We start from the raw sequence: 23,762 nt of genomic DNA, 5'->3' as shown, positions 1-23,762 counted from the left end.
AACTCACTAATTCCTCACGTTAGATAAACTATATCTGATATTCTAGAAGGACAGTATGGTTAAGTATATATTTAGGATTGTTAAAATATGGTATATTTTTCCTAAGCGCATTTTTGTCTTTTCACAATGTGTCTACTGATTTAGGGTTTTGGGCCTATTTATATCTTGAGTCTGTGGTACTGTGTAGATGTAACAAAATTAATAAAATCTCTCTATCGTGGTTTTTTCTTCATGATCTAGGGGTTTCCACATAAAATCTTGTCTTCTTTCTTCTTCCCTCTATTTTTCAATATGGTATTAGAGTTAGATGATGAAACCCTAGCTGGGATACAAGAAATTAAATCATCAACCCTAGCAGATGATGGGAATATGACAGAAGCCTCAACCAATGCTACAATTTAAGCCATTGTCGATCGATACCTCCGGTTTATTCTCGGCCCGATGCAGGCACAGTAGCTGATCGGAATCAGTTAGGTCGCGTTGCCTGAGCTTCAACCAATTGGAACCCACCCAGATGAAACTGCCCAGCCGGGAGCTTCTTCAGCCACGCTGTTTCTGCAGCCGATCGAGTCTCCAGCCGTGTTCCAACCAATCGGGTCCAGTGCAGCTTCGAGCGTCCCAGCCTCCTTCCAGTCGATCAGGTCCAACAGTGATCAATGGGCACTTCTGGATTTCGAGCATTCCAGCCGCGCCGGGTGATCTCGCCTTAGCTGCCTCCTTCGGTAGGTTTCTGGTTTTGGTGCCCTTTTCCTCTGCCCAGCCGCATTGCAACCTGTTCCTCCAGCCCAGCTGTAGCTTTATTCAGCCATACCCACAACTGGAGCTTCGTTTTCTGGTTCATATGGGCAGAAGCATCCCATGACAACACCATATATTACCCCTTAGCATGGGTCAATCGGTTATGGCAGTCCCGTTGGAATCCAACAATAGTTAGCAAGTTTTCAGCAACAGAATGCATCGCTTGGGGTGGTCTTTGGGACCACGACGAATTTTCAGACAAATTCCAATCCAGGTTTATCTTTTAGTCTTCTATTGTATTTGAAACATCCGATAATAGCTTTCTCTAATTTACCTACTGGAAGTATTTTTTCTTCTGTGGAGAGTTCTGCAGGGATAACCATAGGAGAGAAACTAAATGGCCAGAATTATTTCTCCTGGTCTCAATCCGTCAAAATGGTTCTCGAGGGGTGACATAAGTTCGGATATCTGACCGATACCGAGACCAAAACTTAGGGATCCTCAGGAGCGTGTTTGGAAGGGAGAGGACTCTCTCCTCCGTTCAATTCTGATTAACAGCATGGAACCTCAGATCGGAAAGCCCCTATTCTATTCAGCTATTGCACGAGATACTTGGGAGGCGGTCCAAAAGCTATATTAAAAAAGGCAGAACGCTTCACATCTGTATACATTACAGAAATAGGTCCATGAATGCAAGCAAGGGACCATGGATGTGACTTTCTACTTCAATAAATTGTCTCTGCTATGGCGGGAGATGGACTTATGTCGCGAAATTGTTTAGAATTGCTCATGTGGCAGCGAGGTTCAGTATTTGAAGATTGAGGAAACTGGCCGTGTTTACGACTTCCTGGCTGGCTTAAACTCAAAATTTGACACTGCTCGAAATCGAATATTGGGACAAAGGTCGATTTCGTCTCTTATGGAGGTCTGCTTTGAGGTCCGATTAGAGGAAGATAGAACGAGTGCAATGAATAGTTCCGTAGTTACTACTGTGGATTCTATTGCTTTTGGGGTTAAATCCTCTAGGTCTGATAATGAAAAATAGAATGGTAAAACCCCTCCGATTTGTGAGCACTGCAAAAAACTATGGCACACAAAGGATTAATGCTGGAAAACTACATGATCGGCCTTCGAATGGCAAACATCGTCCTCCGAATGATAAGTCAAAGTCTGGCCAAGCTCTTATGAGTGAATCTGTTGATGTTGCTGTTGGGTTTTATGTCCTAAAACTCGTGGTTTGTAAACAATAAACTTCTGTAAATCGATAAAGTTGTTATTGAATATATGAATTACTTATTTCGTTTTAGAAATAAATCCAATAAACTAAAAGATTCATGACTACTACATGAGTACTTGAATTTTATGTGGAGACATAAAAGTGGCTCAGGCTCGAGTAAATAGTCAAAATGATTTATAGTATACGAATAAGATTGGGTGCCTTATTCTAGTAACACTATTGGATGTGACCCACTCTGTAATTGTCACGATTTGTTATAAAGTGTTACAAACAAAGTGATCCTGACTCGTTCATGTATTGACATGAGGAGCAGGGGCGTCCTATGCAATGAGTTTTCATAAGATCAGACCAAGAATTAAGCCCCTCTTACTTTATAACGTTGTTTACTGTTTAAGACTGACTATTTTAAAGCGATGACCTAGATAACTTGAACTTAATCCTGAGTTAACTATGAACTCCTATTTATTCGGGATTATTCTTAAATTTGCATAGGTGAGGGTTGGCTCAATAGCCCCGATTCAATAAGCCTCCCATTTCAGGGGTAAGACCGGATAGATAACTGGGGATATAGGATGCACGACGGAATTCACTCCTACCCATTTTTAGGGATAGTAAAGAGGCTATTCCCTTAAGTGTTGACTCTGAATCTTGAACAAGGGGCTTCACCCTCTCATTGGCTCAAGAGGGACTCGGTTTAATGATTGGATCACAAATCAATTTTTCATTAGAGGGCTAGTGGGACTTAAGGAGCAAGATGCAATCTCGAGGGTAAAACAGCTTTTGACCTAGTCGTTATTACGAACAACCTGTGAAGGGTTAACTTACTAATCATAGTTATATCGAGTGGATATAATATATCTATAGTGAGGGGAGTGCAACTACTGGGCTAAATTTCGTAGGGACCTGTAGTTTGTAAACACTTGTATGAACAAACATTTTGTGATTTATAATATATGACATTTTATTCACTTCTGTCTATGAAATATATGATATTTTATTTACATTAACCACAAACCAATAAACTAAGATCCATGATTATCATTGTAACTTAAATATGTATGTGGAGACATATAAGTGGATCGTGTCTAAGTGATAATTTAAATGGTTTGTAGTATATGGATAAGGCCGGGTACCTTATCTTGGTGACACTACGAGTATGGCCTGCTTTGTAGGTATTACAAATGTTGTAAATTACTATAAATGATCTGATCCTAATCATTCATGTATTAGACATGCGAGCAGGGATATTCTACACAAAGAAGTTTGTATAAGATCACCATGAAATGTTTAGTCTTGTTATATAATGTTGCTCATAATTGAGGCTTTCATTTCACTAGGATGACCATAGGTAACACGACCTTAATCCTGAGTGAGTTGTGAACTTCTGCCTATGAGGGCGGTCCTTTGATTTGCATGGGTGAGAGTGGCCAGATCGCCGACTCAACAAGCGTACCATTTTGGGGATTCGTTAGATTGGGGAGCTGGGAACTCAACTGCACAAGATGGAATTCACTCTTTCCCGGAAGCAGGGGTAAGTAGATAAATTGCTCCCTTAAGGTCTGATTCCGGGTCATGAACAATGTGGCGCAAAACCACTCTTAGCCCAAGAGGGGTTTAGTCATAGTGGGACTATGATCTATTGTTCATTAGAAGGATCAGTGGTACTTAAGGAGTAAGATGTAACTACAAGGACAAAATGGTAAATTGGTCAAATTGTACTTACGAGCAATTTATGTAGGGTCATCATATTGTTGATTGGTTATATCCAATGGACACAAAAATATATCTGTAGTGCGAAGAGTGCAGTTGTTAGTCTTTAGTGGAGCGTCCGACAGTTAACGGATGGTGGATAATGTGATTAAAGAGTTTAATCAGTTATTCACGTACCGTTGGAGCTTCACTACAGTTTCATAAGATTTCCTTGGTAGCTTAATGGATTTAAGTTGAGAATCAGTTTTTAGGTTAATTTGAAATGTTCAAATTAATAAGAGGGAATTTGATTATATATGATATAATTAAGTTAATTCAATTATATATGATATAATTGATATAATGTATTTGATATATTATTGTTTAATTGGAGGAGCTAATATTTGAATATAATTCAAATATATTTTCTATGAATTAGATTCATAGTTATTAGTTTTAATATAAATATGATTTATATTAAATGTCATAAAACAGAAAAAGAGAACTATGGTTTATATATTGTATATAATGCAATATTAAAACTATAGGTTATAAATATAATATGATAAGTTAGTTATTGTATTTATTTATATTTATTAATTATATGATAATTAACTCCTTTTCTTCTTAATAACCACCCTTAGTGGGTAGTTATTTGGTTTTATGGAAAAAGTGGGATAAATGAAAATAGTTTTCTAATTATTCCAGAGAAAGACAGTATTAACAATTGAGTTGCTACACGATTACTTGAGAGACTATACGATAGCCTCATTATCTACACGATCGAGTAAGCTTGTCTATGCGATAAACTTCATCATTTACACGACAGTGTTATTCTCTTCTCGATCGTCTTCCTCCTCCACACCAAACTTCCCTCGAACCAAAATTAGCCAGACCTCACCACTCATGGATTCTCACATCGAGAATACGAAGGTCACCAAGTGGTAGTGTCCTATTTGGTTCGAGGATCGAGTTGCTGCTTGCTACTTGTTCGAGGAACGTTCTAGTTGTTCGACGCGTTCGTGAACAAGTTGGATCGAGGGATTACTTGAAGAACGATTCTTCAAAGGTATAATCTCTTAATCCTTTGTTTTATTTTCAAAATCTTGTTGTAATTTAATATTTATACATAATCTGTTCTGTTTGACTGTAAATGTTTGCGTTCAATCACAATGGGATTTGGACGATCCACTTCCGCTCAAAGGTTCTCTGTAAACGAAGTTTCTTCAACCCGGTAGTTAACGAATGGTAGTTCATTAGGTTAAAGAGTTTAGTCGATTAATCGTGGATCGTTGGAGCCCATGATCTGTAGGTCCATGAGGTCCCCCTACTAGCTCATATCAGACTAAACCTTAGAACAGTGTGGCGAACGAATTTGAAGTATTTAAATTCAGTTTTTGGAGCAAAGCGATAAATATATACGATATATTTAATCTGTTTAATTTTGAATTAAACATAAAGAGAGAGAAAATAGGAGATATTTAAATAAGATTTAAATATCAAGATTATGAATAGGAATTCATATAAATTAGGATTAGTGTCGGATTTAATAGTGAATTAAATTAATTAAATTATTTAATATAAATTTAACTTTGAAATTAATTTTGTAATTAAATGGTATTGGTCAAAATTGCATTAAAAGTCAAATTGTTGACTAGGTCAAAAATGCAATGGAAGTCAAATTGTTGATTTCTGATTTTTGAAAGTAAAAAAGTCAAATTTATTGACTTTGGAATTTGAGAGTCAAACTTTGACCAAGTTAATGGAAAGATCCAACATTTGTGAGTGGGACATTTCAACTATTAAATTGCTAAGTGGTGTCTTCATTTGAAGACACTTGCCCCACTAAATCCTACTTTGAGTTAGTGGATTTTTTAATGTCAAATTCTCATCAAACTCAAAATTGCATGTTTTGCATGTAATGGTCTTTAAAAGGGAGTGTTTTTTTAATTTAAAAAACTCTTGGACATAGTGGAATTGGATGAGATCATGTGATAATCTCTTAAAAATTTTCTCTCTGAGTCTTAACCTTTTTCCTCTCCAAATTAGTCAGTCACCGGATCCCATCACCCCGTTCTAAGGCTGGAGAATAGTCGAAAAGACTCTCGTGATGGTCTACGAACCGTTCGTGAGGAGATTGGAGCTAATCTGGAGAAGATTCAAAGTCTACAAATGTTGTATTCTTTTTCCCCTTTTATTTGTTATATTATTGTATGCTTCTCCTTTATAATTAACCTAATTAGAGTACTTTAGATCCGTTTCTTCCATTGCCTATGTGTTCATTCCATCAGCTGCTTCGCAATCTCAGGTGGCCAGTCCAGCTGACTCAGGTACTGTTGGGATCGGTGCAATTGTCCAATCAGGTACTTCTCAATCCTTTAGTTTCTTTATTGAGGGAAACAAATCATAGATCTTAGATTCAAGAGTGACCAATCACTTAACTGGCTCATCTGATCAATTCCTCTCCTATTCTCCTTGTGCTGGAAATGAGAGAATTCGAATTGCAGATGGGTCCTTTGCTTCTGTTGCATGGAAAGGTAATTTGTCTCCATTTTAGGGATTGGTTTTACAGAATGTGTTGCATGTGCTAAAGATTTCCTACAATTTGTTATCTATAAGTAAAATAACTAGAGATTTAAACTACAAAGTTATTTTCTCACCAGATACTATTTCTTTTCAAGACTTGAGCTCGAGGACGACAATTGGCACTGCCCGGCATGACATGGGTCTCTATTTCCTTTCCAATGATGCTTCTTTTAGGAGTTTGTCTAGGACTAGTTTGTTATCGTCATTTACTATTTTTGAAAAGGATTATTTGTTATGACACTTTCGACTTAGACACCTAAGCTTTCAATATATGAAGTACTTGTTTCCCCACTTGTTTTGTAATGTAGATGTTTCTTCTTTGTCTTGTGATATTTGTATACGTGCAAAACAGACTAGGGTTAACTTTGCTTCTCAGCCGTATAAACCTTCCCAACATTTCCAATTGATCCATAGTGATGTTTGGGGTCCTTCCACATCACTACCTTGTCCGGCAAACGTTGGTTTGTCACTTTTATTGATGATCACACCCGTCTTACATGGGTGTTTCTTCTCACTGATAAATCAGAAGTGACGTCTACTTTTCAACAGTTTTACTCTACGGTTGAAACCTAGTTTAATGCTAAGATTTCCATTCTTTGGAGTGACGATGGACGGAAGTTTGTTAATCACACCCTTTGTGAGTTTTTGACTTCGAAAGGCATCGTCCATCAAAATTCGTGTGCTTACACTCCTCAACAAAATGGGGTGGTTGAATGGAAAAATTTCCATCTTTTTGAGGTTGCTTGATCTCTTATGATTCATGCATCTCTATGCTCGTATCTATGGGGGGATTCTGTACTCACTGAGCTCACCTAATCAATCGAATGCCCTTTCGTGTTCTTAAATTCCAAACACCCCTTGTGTGTTTTAAAGAATCTTTCTTCTCCACAGGTCTTTTTCCGGATGTTCCTCTCCGGGTGTTTGGGTGTACCGCTTTTGTTCATAACCACGATCCTCACCAAACTAAATTCACTCCTTGTGCCCAAAACTGTGCATTTGTCAACTATCCGCTTCATCAGCGAGGTTATAAGTGCTTTCATCGATCCTTTAGGAAGTACTTTGTCACTATGGATGTTACGTTTCTAGAGGATAAACCCTTCTTTCCAATTAGTCCTCTTTAGGGGGAGACCATTGGTGAAGAGGCTAACTCATCCACATATTCTATGCCTATAGACCTCCTTTCTGAGCCTATCCCATATACAAATTGCCCTGTCCTTCCTACGCAATAAGTGCCCTAGATAACATTCTACAGGAAGAATCTTAGAAAGGAAATAGTTGTCCTGTCGCTCCATCGAAAATTGTCCAAGAATGAGAACTGGCACCAACTCAAGGCACCTCTGTTTCTGATGGTGGGTCTGAAAGTAAAAATGAGTGTGTTGAGGGTGATGTGGTTAATGAGATGATTTCAGACGAGGTCGAGATTATGGATGGTGATAATATACCAAGAGGTACTCAGGAGACTGAAAACTTGCAACATAAGGACAAACATGGGCCTCGTCACCGCTCTTGTACTAATAAGCAAATTGAAAAATCAGGTGACTATGATGTTACTCTTGATATGCCAATAGCCTTACGGAAAGGAACTAGATCGTATACCAAGCATTCTATGAATAGTTTCTTGTCTTACAATAACTTGTCTTTAGGGTTTAAGGCTTTTACTACCAACCTGGATACTGTGATGATACCAACCAATGTGTATAAGGCCATGGAAATTCCTGAGTGGAGAGCTGCTGTTATGGAAGAGATGTGAGCCCTTGAAACAAATAAGACTTGGGATCTGGTTGTAATTCTTAAAGGTCATAAAACCGTCGGGTGCAAGTGGATGTTCACTGTTAAATATAAGTCTGATGGGACTCTTGATAGGTACAAGGCCAGATTGGTTGTGAAAGGGTTTACTCAAACATATGGAGTTAATTACTCGTAAACCTTCTCTCCAGTGGAAAAGCTTAACACGATTCGAGTTCTTCTCTCAATTGCTATTAACAGAGACTGTCCCTTACATCAACTAGATGTAAAGAATGCGTTCCTGAATGGTGAATTAGAAGAAGAGGTTTATATGAGTCTTCCTCGTGGTTTTGAAGCACGTTTTGATAATCGAGTCTGTAGACTGAAGAAATCCCTATACAGATTAAAGCAGTCTCCAAAGGCTCGGTTCAATAGATTTACTACCTTTGTTAAGTCCCAAGGGTTTGTTCAATGGCATTCTGATCATACCTTGTTCACTAAGAAACCGACATCAAGGAAGGTATCCATTATGATTGTCTACATTGATGATATCGTTTTGTCAGGTGACGATACAACAGAGATTGTCAAGTTGAAACAAAGGATAGTAGATGAATTTGAGATAAAAGACCTTAGTAGTTTGAGATATTTTCTTGGGATGGAGGTAGCAAGATTGAAAGAAGGAGTATCCGTCTCTCACTGAAAGTATACTCTGGACTTGTTAAAAGAAACAGGAATGACTGGGTGCAAACCTTCTGATACTCTTATTGAAGTCCATAGCAAACTGGGAGATTCTGATGAAGGGGTTCCTGTAAAGAAAGAAAGGTATCAATGTCTCATGAGGAAATTGATTTACCTATCTCGTACTAGACCTGATATATCATATGCTATTAGTTTGGTTAGTCAGTTTATGCAAGCTCCTTATGAGAGATACATGGAAGCTGTTACTCGAATTCTGAGGTATTTGAAGTCTACTCCAGGAAAAGGCTTAATGTTAAGGAAACATGAAAAAAGGTGCATTGAGGCTTACACTGACTCAGATTGGGTTGGCTCTGTTATGAATAGAAAATCCACTTCAGGGTACTGTACTTTTATGTGGGGAAATTTGGTTACCTGGCGGAGTAAGAAACAAGGGGTTGTTGCTAGGAGTAGCGCTGAAGCTGAGTACAAGGCTATGAGTCTGGGAATATGTGAAGAAATATGGTTGAAGAAGGTTCTGATCTTGCTCAGGACAGTTATGGTCCCATGAAACTTTACTGTGATAATAAGGTTGTCATCGGTATTGCCAACAATGCAGTGCAACACGATAGGACTAAACATGTGGAGATTGACAGACATTTTATCAAAGAAAAACTGGACAGTGGTAGTATTTGTATTCCTTACATCCCTTCAAGCCAATAGATTGTTGAGGTTCTCACCAAAGAATTACTAAGACAGAGCTTTGATGCTTGTGTTAGCAAGTTGGGTCTTATTGATATCTACGCCCCAACTTGAGGGGGAGTGTTGAAATATGGTGTATTTGCCCTAAGGGAATTTTTTTCTTTTCACAATGTGTCTATTGATTTAGGGTTTTGGGCCTATTTATATCTGAGTCTGGGGTGTTGTGTAGATGTAACAAAATTAATAAAATCTCTCTATTGTAGTATTTTCTTCCTAATCTAGGGTTTTCCACGTAAAATCTTGTCTTCTTTCTTCTTCCCTCTATTTTTCAATAAGGATAACTCTATAAACAAAACAAATTTGGATCAAAATGTGATGTCGGTATTATAAGTTTAACTGTTTTTTGAGAAGTTGATTTCTTAAATTCTTACATCATCATATTTAGGTTTTTGTGTTTGTACCGGACGATGACATTCCTTAGTTTAGATTTTAATTGATATAACTCTCAAAGTCTAAAAGGTATAAATTTATATATTTATTAAATTTTTTTACACTCTTGGATGTGTGCTATGTAAGAACAATAACTGTAGTAGTTTTAGGCTCTTTTATATTGATTAAATTATATATGTTTTTTCTTTGATATTTTACCAAAAAAATGAAATAATGTTGAGAATTTGAGGAGCACAACAGTGCACAATGAGAATACAGATATGAAGAATATATAATATAATAATAATATATAATAATAAATAAATATTAAAATAAATATAATATAATAATAATATATAAATATATAAGATAAATAAATAAATAACAAAAACTATATAAAATAACAAAGAATTAATTTCTCCACTTTCTCCAATCTTTTTGGATTGATCACAAATATGTATGTGTCTTTCAAAACTCACCAAATGCCACTATTTACAGGCAATTTGACAAGTAGGAGGTGGATAACATGGAGACTAATAGTGTTAGTCATGAGACACATGGACAACACATGGGGTAATGGATAAGTGACACATGACCAATGGACACTAATAATGGGGATCTATATTACACCTAATTTAACATATTTATAATACTCCCCCTTAGATGCCCATTAAATATGAAATATGCCTCATTAAAACCTTACTAGGAAAAACCCCTCTCAGAAAAAAAATCCTAGTGAAGGAAAAAGAGTACAGATTCATATAAGTTCATACTCTTAAAAAGTATATTTACTTCCCTTCATGGACACATTACTTGAGATTTCTGAGTCACCGTTTTCCAATGTTATACACTAGTTTTTCAAAGGTTGCACTAGGTAATGCCTTTGTAAATAAGTTTGCCAGCTTATCTTTCAAAAAAAAGAAAATTTGTATAGTGATGTCGCAATTTTTTTCAAGATCATGAATGTAGAAAAGCTTCAGTGAAATATGTTTTGTTCTATTTGAAGGAACTGTGAAGTTCTATGGCGGAAGCACTTTAACCCAATTTTTATTTTCACAGAACAATGAAATTACATAACTCAATTTATGCAATTAGTAAAGAATTGTAATGAATATAAATGCTTATTGATCCTTGTTGCTTCTGCTGCATGATGATATACTCTTACAATTGGTATCCAGAGCATCATATAAGCATTCAATTCGGTTTAATTTTGGTGTAGTGGGTGTTTTTTCATGAGATATATGAAATTGATGTACTGATATAGTTTTCTGAGTTTTGGCATTTTATTTCTCTTTAATTTCTTAATTAAATTTACAATTGGCTCTTGATTTATGAGCTTATTTGTGTTATCAAGAGTCTATAATTTATTTGGAGACATTAGAGTTGAAGAAATAAGTGAAGAAGGTCGAGTTACAGATTCTAGTTTTTCAGCTTCTGCTCAAAAATCGTCGTTGAGGTTTAAATGCTAAAAGATCATCTAGCTCCAGACGCTAAAAGATGACAAGAAGCGCTATGCGATGGTGTTAAGCAATCGTTTAGCTCTACCCAAGCACTAAACAATGGCACTATGTGATATATGGAAGACACTGAGCGATCGTGTACTTCTGCCTGAAACTAAGCGATCGTGTTAAGACGATAGACTTCAGTTCTACACGATCAACCTTAGTGAGATTTTGAGCTTGGATCGAGAGTAGCCAGTTCGACCGATTTTCTCAAGGTCCAGTCCGATTCAGCCTTAAAGGGTTTTTGGCTGGTTCGGCTCAGACGTTTCTGGTTCGATTAGACTTATCCAGTCCGATTCAAGTTGCTTGGGTTCGGTTTGGAGCGGTTCGAGCGGTTCAAAGACAGTTTTGAAGTTGTTTGTAATAATTAGGCTTTTGTTTGCTTGTTTATGCCAAAACTAAAACCATATCAGTTAGTGCTTAATTGTTTATGCATGTGATGTATGTAATAATTAAATAAATCATGTATGTGCATACAGTATGCCATGTAGATTTAAAACCCCACCATAGGAAGCATGTTACATGCATTGAAAGTATGTTATAAATGTTATAATATATAGTATGCATGTTAGGGTTATATTTAATATAATGGTTATATTAGATATTGAATGACTATGTTGAATGTTGTGGATGTTTAGCATATCTAAAATTTTGTAAGTTATTATAAAGTTGGGTTAGATGTTTAAAATCCATAACAAAGAACAATTGCATGCTCACTTAGGTTAACAACTAGTTTTAACCGTTAAAATAGATTGTTACCTTATAACATTTGGTTACAAACTCAAATCGGTTCATAAACCTGTCTAAGGCTGTGGGTACTTACGTTGATGGTTTACGGAACACCTCCTACCTGGGGATTATGACCGAAAGATTGAGTGTTGTTAACTGATTTTATGAGCTTGCATGAGCAATATGAGGTAATAAAATGGTTTATCACCTAGACATTGTAGGTTAAAATCCAATTATAAGCGTTATACTTGGATAAACCACTTATACTTAGGTTGTTTAAATTTAGCCGTTATATATAAGTAAATACCCAAACATATAGAACACTTCAGTGGGAGATTAACAATATATTCGATATATAGTTATTAGCTCTCACGTCCTTAAGAGTTCACACCGTGAGATCCATGCTCGGCTTCATGTCACTTTTACAGCGATTGCTCCATTTGGAAAGTGTTTGCATGGATCAATAATAAGGTGAATGAGGGAAGTAATTCATAGTAAGTGGGTGAAGGAAATGTGTCAACATTGTCCTATGGTCTTCTCCATTAATTTCAACCGTGAGATTCCTATGTTGCGCTTGCTGTCGTTTTTAGGCGGCACTAGCTAGTCGTTAACCACGGCGATCCCCTCGGAGGGTTGTAACATAGGATTCAGAACAACCCAAGCTTTATTAAAATGAATAGGGTCTTATAGTTCCATCTTGGGTATTGTCTTCTATTTCGGGGGCATATTCATACCGTTCTATAAGGTCTGAAAATGGTGGGTCACACTTATAAGAATTACTAATTGTTAGTAAAGATCTTGACCGAAAACGATAACCAAAAGAACTATAGGAGCAAAGAGTTATTCTAATATAGTATTTGGTCAAGAACTGTCTTGCTTCTGTGAAGGAATTCTTGACTGCCCCTCGGTAGCAATTGTTCTAAATCACTAAAGTATTGTTGCAAATAAATACAGATTTATTGGGTACTTTATTATTTTGCTAAAAATAGATTTAGATGCATATTTAATAGAGTTTGTTTAAAATGTTTCAGCAATGTCGAATTCAATCATACAATTGCTAGCTTCCGATAAATTTAATGGTGAGGAATATTCAAATTGGAAATCGAACATCAATACGATATTAGTTATGGATGATCTGAGGTTTGTGTTGACAAAGGAATGTCCTCCGGTTTCCAGTTCAACAACAAACCAAAATGTTCGATACATCTATGATAGTTGCGTAAGGGCTAATGAGAAAGCTCGGGCCTATATCTTAGCAAGTATATCTGATGTACTTAATAAGAAACATGAGGTTATGCCCACCGCCCGTGAGATAATGGTGTCACTTCAGGAGATGTTCAGGCAACCGTCATCCTCTATTCAACATGAAGCCATTAAGTATGTCTACGTTACGCACATGGATGGAACCAATGTAAGAGAACATGTTCTCGATATGATGGTTCATTTTAATGTTGCGGAGGCTCATGGGGCGATGATAGATGAGATGAGTCAAGTAAGTATGATATTGGAATCTCTCTAAGACAGTTATCTTCCATTCAGGACAAATGCTGTTATGAACAAAATTACTTATAATTTGACCACACTGTTTAATGAGTTACAGACATATCAGTCAATGATGAAGCTGAAGGAAAAAGAAATAAATGTTATTTCAAAACCTAAGAAGTTTTATAAAGGGTCTACGTCTGGAACGAAACCCACTGACGATAAGAAGTATGTTCCTTCTTCTTCGAAAGACAAAACCGTACAAATGAAGAAGAAAGGAAAAAGGAAATAGAAAGCCACTGCTAAGAAAAACAAAAATAAAACTGCCAAAGGAAAATGTTTCCATTGCGGAGAAGTTGGGCACTGGAAACGTAACTGCCCAAAGTATTTGGCTGAAAAGAAAGAAAAAAAGGCAAAACAAGGTAAATCTGATTTACTTATTGTTGAAACATGTCTAGTGGAGAATACTCACCTTACCTGGATATTGGATTTAGGCACCGCTAATCATATTTGCACTTTTATATAGGAAACTAGTTCTTAGAAAAGATTTTCTAAACAAGAAATGACTTTCAAGGTTGGAACGGATGAAGTCATTTCAGCTTAAGCAGTGGGAGATGTCGAGTTGTTTTTTGGAGACTCTTTTATCTTACTTGTGAATGTATTTTATGTACCTAAGATGAAAAGAAACTTGATCTTCATTTCCTGTCTGCTAGAAAATATGTACAGAGTACCTTTTGAATGTAATAAAGTGTTTGTTTATTCAAGAGGTGTTCATATTTGTTCTGCAAGACTCGAAAATAACTTGTATATATTAAAACCAACTGAAGCAAGAGCCATTTTAAATATAGAGATGTTTAAAACGATTGAGACTCATAATAAGAAGTGGAAAATTTCTCCTAACGCCTATCTTTGGCACCTCAGACTTGGTCACATCAATCTCAAGAGGATTGAGAGATTGGTAAAAAGCGACCATTTAAATCAGTTAGAAGATAGTTCTTATCAGTATTTCGTCAGTTTTATTGATGATTACTCTAGATATGGCTACGTTTACTTAATCAGTCATAAGTCTGAAACTCTTGAAAAGTTCAAAGAATTTAAGGTTGAGACAGAAAATTTATTAAGTAAAAGAATCAAAACACTTCGATCTGATCAAGGTGGTGAGTATATGGATTTACAATTCTAGAACTATCTAGTAGATCATGGAATTCAATCCCAGCTTACAGCACCTAGAACACCACAATAAAACAGTGTTGCAGAAAGGAGAAATTGAACCTTGTTAGACATGGTTCGATCTATGATGAGTTATGCTCAGTTACCTTACTTTTTTTGGGGGTATGCAGTATATACTACAGTATTTATTCTAAACATTGTTCCTTCAAAAAGTGTTTCGGAAACATTGTATAAATTATGGAAAGGACGCAAAACGAGTTTACGTCATTTCCATATCTGAGGTTGTCCAGCACATGTGTTGGTACAGAATCCTAAGAAATTGGAAACACGTTCGAAATTATGTCTTTTTGTAGGATACCCCAGAGAAACAAAAAGAGGATTGTTTTATGATCCCCAAGAAGATAAAGTATTTGTATTAAAAAATGTTACATTCTTGGAAGAAGATCATATAAAAAATCATCTGCCTCGCAGTAAACTAATATTGCAAGAAATGACTAAAGATGCGATAGAAACATCGACAAGAGGTGTTGATCAAGCTGGTCGATCAACAACTGTTGGTGTCCCGACACGTCCATCCCAAGAGTTGAGGATGCCTCGACGTAGTGAGAGGGTTATTCAACAACCTGAACACTATATGGGTTTAATAGAAACTCAAAACATCATACATGATGATGGTTTGAAGGATCCATTAACCTTTAAGAAGGCAATGGAGGATGTTGACAGGGAACAGTGGATAAAAGCAATGGACGATGAAATGGAGTCTATGTACTTCAACTCTGTCTGGGAACTTATAGATCAACGATATGGGGTTACACCTATAGGTTGCAAATGAATCTACAAGAGGAAACAAGACCAAAGTGGCAAGGTGCAAACCTATAAAGCCATACTCGTGGCAAAAGATTTTACCCAAAGAAAATGGGTTGATTATGAAGAAACTTTTTCTCTAGTTGCCATAATAAAGTCAATAAGAATACTTCTTTCCATTGCCACATATTATGACTATGAGATATGGCAAATGAATGTCAAGACAGTTTTTCTGAATGGCAATCTTGATGAAAGTATTTTTATGTCTCAGCCAGAAGGGTTCATCGAAAAAGGACAAGAACAGAAAGTCTGTAAGCTTAATCGATCCATTTATGGATTGAAACAAGCATCCAAATCTTGGAATATAAGGTTTGACACTACGATCAAATCTTATGGCTTTGAACAGACTGTTGACAAACCTTGTGTATACAAGAAGATAGTCAACAAGACTGTAGCATTCTTATTTCTTTATGTTGATGATATCTTGCTCATTAGGAATGAGACAAGTATCCTTGCTGACATGAAGAGATGGTTAGAAACACAATTCCAAATGAAAGATTCGGGTGATGCTCAATATGTTCTACAAATATAGATCTTTTGGAATCGAAAGACTAGAACATTTGCACTATCTCAGGCATTTTATATTGACAAGATGTTGTCGAGATATAATATGTAAAATTCCAAAAAAAGGTATGTTACCTTTTAGACATGGAATTCATTTTTTGAAGGAACAATGTCCTAAGACACCTCAAGATGTTGAGGAAATGAAAAGAATTTCATACGCATCTGCAATTGGGAGTTTGATATACGCAATGTTATGTACACGCCCTGACATATGCTTTGCAGTTGGAATCATCAGCAGGTTCCAATCCAATCCGGGACACAGTCATTGGACTGCTGTAAAAAACATCCTCAAGTATCTAAGGAGAACGAGGGACTATATGTTTGTGTATGGATGTAAGGATTTGAGCCTTACAGGATACACTGATTCTGATTTCCAGACTGATGTAGATTCCAGAAAATCTACTTCAGGATCAGTTTTCACTCTCAATAGAGGAGCTATAGTTTGAAGAAGAATTAAGCAAAGTTGTAGCGCTGACTCCAAAATGGAAGTGGAATACATGGCTGTATGTGAAGCTGCTAAAAAAGCAGTTAGGCTATGCAAATTCTTGGCTGATTTGGAAGTAGTTCCAGATATGCACCTACCTATCACACTGTATTGTGACAATAGTGGTGTTTTGCCAACTCGAAAGAACCAAAGAGTCACAAACGTGGAAAACATATTGAAAGAAAGTATCATCTCATTAGAGAGATCGTACACCGAGGAGATGTGATCGTCACAAAGATTGCCTCTGAAGACAACCTTGCTAATCCATTTACAAAGGCCCTCTCAACTAAAGTGTTCGAGGACCACCTAGTTGGATTAAGACTCCGAGTAGTGTAATCTAGGGCAAGTGGGAGAATATCTATGATATTAGAGATGCCCTAGTTTATTGTATTTTCCCTTTATGTTTCTCAACATTATATTGTATATATTTGTTCTCACTAAAATTTTAGTCTAAGTGGGAGATTGTTGGGAATGTCCTAGAACTTATAGTTCATGTTAAACATTCTATTTAACAATAATAATAAGTTATTGATTTTGCATTCTATTATAAAAATCAAATAAACATATCCATGGCTATAGTCTAAATACTTTAACTTTATGTGGTGACATAAACAGGATCAAGTTAATAGTATATAGCCTAAATGGTCTAATAAGTATATGGATGAAATTGGGTATCTCATCCTGGTAATACTATTGCATGCGACCCACTCTGTAGTTGTTACAAAGAGTTGTAAAGTGCTACAAATGATGTGATCACAGATCATTCATGTTGAGATATGTGAGTGGGGGCATCCTATGCAATGAGTTTGCATATAGACTTGACCAGAAAATAGTCATTTTTCTTTATAACGACCATTTACTATTAAAACTGACTACTTCATTATTAAGTAACCTAGGTTAACTCGATCTTAATCTTGAGTTAGTTATGAACTCCTGTTTGTTCGGGATTATCCTTTGATCTACAAACAGTGAGAGTAGTCCAACAATATTGCTCAATAAGCCTCCAATTTTGAGGATAAGACCGGATGAATAGCTGGGGACATAGCCCTGCAAGATGGAATTCACTCCTACCCAATTTAAGGTTAGCGGATAGGTTGTTCTCTTAAATACTGATTCCAGGTCTTGAATAATCGGGGCCCCGCCTTCTCATGATGGAGAAAGAAATTATGAATCAAAATTATTCATTAGAGGGTCAATGGGAACTTAAGAAACAAAATGTATTTACAGGGGTAAAACGGTTATCTTGACCCAGCTGTGATTACGAACAACTTGTGAAGGATCTTACTGATTATGGTTATATCAAGTGGACATAATATATCTACAGTGAGGGGAGTTCAATTATGGGCTATAGTGGAGTGACCCATTAGTTAACGAATGAGGTTTAATTCGGTCTAATGAGTTTAGCCGATTAATCTCGGATTGTTGGAGCCCATGATCTATAGGTCTGTGAGATCCCCCTACTAGCTCGTAGATGGATAAGCTTTAGAGTAGCTTGATTAGTTCATTTGAAACATTCAAATTAGAATTAAATGGAATAGGAGAATTTATATTTAAATATGATTAATTTAATATTTGATATTAAATTAATTAGAATTATTTAAATAATTAATTATTAATTATTAATTTTATTAGAAAATTAATTTGTGAAATTAATTTTATAAAATTAATAATATTTCCAGTTTTAAAATCAAATTTGATTTATTGAAATCATTTGATGAAAGTAGGAAAATTGGAAAATACACAAAATGGAAAAATGGGTTTTTCCATTACCATCTTCAACTAGCTCACTCAAAAAACCATTCACTTTGTCTTCAATTACTCCAAGCATGAGCTGTATCTCATGCAGTCATCTTCTTTGCATGTTTACCTGCAGTAAATAAAGAAGATTGGAGTGGAATTGAGGTATGCAGTCAAAGAGATTTTAGAGAAAATTTCGTGTTGAAGAAAGAGTTCTTCAAACAAACTAGCGCAGTGATATTCTCCTCTAGTTTTCCATTGGTTCAAGCTATTCTTGAGTCCCACAACTCGTTCTAAAGCTCCAAGAGGATAGTGGGAAAGATCTTGAGGTGGTTCACAGTGAGTTTTGGAGAAGACAACTACTAAGGAACAAGATCTTGAAGAGTTCTACAAAGGTATGACTTCAAACCCTCTTATATTAAATGAGCATGCTTTAGTCTCTGCCAAAGTTAATAAATTAGAATGTTTATTGATCCTTACTGCTTCCGCTGCATGTTGATATACTGTTTCAATTCATTAGGGAGAAGCTCAGTGCACCAGTTTGTTTGAAGAACTCTTTCTTCAACATGAAATTTTCTCTAAAATCTCTTTGAATGCATGCCTCAAATTCACTCCAATCTTCTTTATTTATTGCAGGTGAACATGCAAAGAAGATGTTTTCATGAGATGCAGCTCATGCTTGGAGTAATTGAAGCCAAGGTAAGTGGTTTTTGTGTGAGCATGTTGAAGATGGTAATGGAAAAACCAATTTTGATTGAAGCCAAGGTAAGTGGTTTTTTTGTGAGCATGTTGGAATAATTAATTTCACAGCTGGGTCAAGATAACCGTTTTATCCCTGTGAATACATCTTGTTTTTTCAGTTTCTATTAACCGTCTAGTGAACAATTTTGATTCATAATACCCATGAATCAAGTCCTTTCTCTATCATGAGAAGGCGGGGCCCCAATTGTTCAAGACCTAGAATCAATACTTAAGAGAACAACCTATCTGCTAACCCTAGATCGGGTAGGAGTGAATTTCACCTTGCACGGTTGTGTCCCCAGCTATTCATCCAGTCTTATCCTAAAAATGGGAGGCTTATTGAGTAGTGCTGTTGGACTACTCAATACCCATTTATAGATCAAAGGATAATCTCGAAAAAAACAAGAGTTAATAGCTAGCTCAGGATTAAGATCGAGTTAACCTAGGTTACTTAATAAATGAAATAGTCAGGTTTAACAGTAAACGGTCGTTATAAAGAAAAGTGACTATTTTCGTGGTCCAGTCTATATGCAAACTCATTGCATAGGATACCCCCACTCACATGACTCAACATGAATAATCTGTGGATCACATCGTTTGTAGCACTTCACAACTCTTTGTAACAACTACAAAGTAGGCCGCATCCAATAGTGTTACCAGGATGAGATACCTAATTTCATCCATATACTTATTAGACCATTTAGGCTATATACTGTTAACTTGATCCTATTTATGTCACCACATAAAGTTAAAGTATTCAGACTATAACCATGGATATATTTATTGGATTTTCATAATAGAATGCAAAATCAACAACTTATTATTATTGATGAATAGAATGTTTAACATGAACTGCGAGTTTTAGGACATTCCCAATAATCTCCCACTTGGACTAAAACTCTAGTGAGAACAAATAATACAATATAATGTTGAGAAACAGAAAGGAAAAATACAATAAACTAGGGCATCTCTAATACCATAAATATTCTCCCACTTGCCCTAGATTACACTACTCGGAGTCCTAGTCCAACTAGGTGGCCCTCGAACACTTTAGCCAAGAGGGCCTTTGTAAATGGATTAGCAAGGTTGTCTTCAGAGGCAATCTTTGTGACAACCATATCTCTTTAGTGTACTATCTCTCTAATGAGATGGTACTTTCTTTCAATATGTTTTCCACGTTTGTGGCTCCTTGGTTCTTTCGAGTTGGCAACGACACCACTATTGTCACAATACAGTGTGATAGGCAGGTGCATATCTGGAATTACTTCTAAATCAGCGAAGAATTTGCGTAGCCATACTGCTTCTTTAGCAGCTTCACATGAAACTACATATTCCACTTCCATTATGGAGTCAGAAATACAACTTTGCTTAATGCTTCTCCAAACTATAGCTCCTCCATTGAGAGTGAAAACTAATCCTGAAGTAGATTTCCTGGAATCTACGTCAGTCTGAAAATCAAAATTAGTGTATCATGTAAGGAATATATCCTTAGGTTCATAATCAAGCATATAGTCCCTCGTTCTTCTTAGATACTTGAGGATGTTTTTTACAGCAGTCCAATGACTGTGTCCCGGATTGGATTGGAACCTGCTGATGATTCCAACTGCAAAGCATATGTCAGGGCATGTACATAACATTGCGTACATCAAACTCTCAACTGTATATACGTATTGAATTCTTGTCATTTCCTCAACATCTTGAGGTGTCTTAGGACACTGTTCCTTCGACAAATGAATTCTATGTCTAAAAGGTAACATGCCTTTTTTTTTAATTTTGCATATTATATCTTGACAACATCTTGTCATATAAGATGCCTGAGATAGTGCTAATGTTCTATTCTTTTGATTTCGAAAGATTTGTATTCCCAGAACATACTGAGCATCACCCAAATTTATCATTTGGAACGATGTTGCTAACCATCTCTTTACGCCAGCAAGGAAACTTGTTTCATTCCCAATGAGCAAGATATCATCAACATATAGAATTAAGAATGCTGCAATCTTGTTGACTATCTTCTTGTAAACACAAGGTTCGTCAACATTTTGTTCAAAGCCATAAGATTTGATCGCAGTGTGATACCTTATGTTCTAGGATCTAACAGAAATGTTCATTTCTTATAAAGTACATCAGATATACTTGCTAAGATATAGGCTCGAGCTTTCTCATTAGCCCTTACCCACCTATCATAGATATCCCCAACATTTTAGTTTGCTGTCGAACTGCCAACCGGAGGACGTTCCTCCGTCAACACAAACCTTATATCATCCACAACTAATATCGTATTGATGTTCGATTTCCAATTTGAATATCCATTACCATTAAATGTATCAGAAGCTAGCAATTGTATGATTGAATTCAACATTGCTGAAACATTTTAAAGAAACTCTATTAATTATGCATCTAAATCCATTTTTAACAAAATAATAAAGTACCCAATAAATCTTTATTTATTTGCAACGATAACTTAGTGATTTAGAAAAATTACTACTGAGGTTCAGTCAAGAATTCTTTCACAAAAGCAAGACAATTCTTGACCAAATAATTTATCAGAATAACTCTTTACTCCTATAGTTCTTTTGGTTATCGTTTTCGGTCAAGATCTTTAAACAATTAGTAATTCTTATAAGTGTGACCTGCCATTTTCAGATCTTATAGAAAGGTATGAATATGCCCCCGAAATAGAAGACAATACCCAAGACGGAAGTATAAGACCCTATTCATTTGACTGAAGCCTAGGATGTTCCAAATCCTATGTTACAATCCTTCGAGGGGATCGTCGCGGTTAACGACTAGCTAGTGTCGCCTAAAAACAATAGCAGGTGCAACATAGAAATCTCACGGTTCAAACTAATGAAGGAGACTGTAGGACAATGATGACACATTTCCTTTGTCCACTTACTATGAACTACTTCCTTCATTCACCTTGTTATTGACCCATGCAAACATTTTTCGAACGGAGCAATCGCGGTAAAAGTGACACGAAGCCGAGCATGGATCTCACGATGTGAACTCTCGAGGACGTGAAAGCTAATAACTATATATCGAATATATTGTTAATCTCCCACTAAAGTGTTCTATGTGTTTGGGTATTTACTTAAGTATAATGACTAAATTTAAACAACCTAAGTCTAAGTGGTTTATCCAAGTATAACGCTTATAATTGGATTTTAACCTACAATGTCTAGGTGATAAATCATTTTACTACCTCGAATCACTCACGCAAGCTCATAAAATCAGTTAGCAATGCTCAATCTATCGGTCATAATCCCCAGGTAGGAGTTGTTCTTTAAACCGTCAACTTAAGTACCCCCAGCCTTAGACAGGTTTATGAACCGATTTGAGTTTGTAACCAAATCTTATAAGCAAACAATCTATTTTAACGATTAAAACTAGTTGGTAACCTAAGTGAGCATACAACTGTTCTTTGTTATGGATATTAAACGTCTAACCCAAGTTTATAACAGCTTACAAAATTTTAAACATGCTAAACATCCACAACATTCAACAAAGGCATTCAATATCTAATATACCATTATATTAAATATAACTCTAACATGCATACTATATATTATAACCTTTTAGAACATACTTTCAATGCATGTAACATGCTTCTTATGGTGGGGTTTTAAATCTACATGGCATACTGTATGCACATACATGATTTATTTAATTATTACATGCATCACATGTATAAACAATTAAACACTAACTGATATGGTTTTAGTTTTGACATAAACAAGCAAACAAAAGCCTAATTATTACAAACAGCTTCAAAACCATCTTTGAACCGCTCCAATCCGAACCCAAGCCATTTGAACCGGACTGGATAAGTCTGAACCAGACCAGCCAAAAACCCTTTAAGGCTGAACCAGACTGGACGCTGCTCTCGGTCCAAGCTCAAAATCTCGCTAAGGCTGATCGTGTAACACTAGAGTCTATCGTCTAACACGATCGTTTAGTGTCGGGCAGAGGTACACGATCGCTTAGTGTCTTCCATTTATCGCATAGTGCCATTGTTTAGTGCTCGGGTAGAGCAAAACGATTGCTTAAAACCATTGTATAGCGCTTCTTGTCATCATTTAGCGTCCGCCGCAGCCACACGATCGTGTAGTGCCATCGTATAGCACTTCAACGCATCGCTTAGCACCGCAGCTAGACGATACGTAGTGCCATCGCATAGCACTTCAACGCATCGTTTAGCTTGCACCACAACTACACGATCGTGTAGTGCATCGTATAGCACTTCCAACGTATCGTTTAGTTCCCACGCAAAGCTACACGATCGCATAGTGCTATCGTATAGCATTTCAACGCCATGGATATGTATATTGGATTTTCATAATATAATGAAAAATCAACAACATATTATTATTGATAAATAGAATATTTAATACGAATTGAAAGTTCTATGACATTCTCAACATTTACGACATGCATCTTTAAGAAAAGAGAGAGAGAGAGAGAAAGGGTTGGGAGAAATACGTACCCTTGAAGAAACCAATTTCTTAACGAATTTCCTCGTCTTTGATCACGATCCAAAATGGCCACCACCACAAATGAGACCTCCATATTCTCTTGGGATGAGAATTTTTCAGGAGTGTCTGGGCTCTGAGATTTTGGATGAAGGAAAGAGTTTGAGAGAAAGGGAAATTTTTCAGGAAAAACATAGCCATGCATACACCTCTTCTGTGAAGAAGAAGATGATAAA

Source organism: Benincasa hispida, chromosome 4 (genome assembly GCF_027475165.1).
Source record: "Benincasa hispida cultivar pf3 chromosome 4, pf3_genome.v1.1, whole genome shotgun sequence".
Lineage (NCBI taxonomy): Eukaryota > Viridiplantae > Streptophyta > Magnoliopsida > Cucurbitales > Cucurbitaceae > Benincasa > Benincasa hispida.
Note: the sequence above shows the minus strand (reverse complement) of the source record.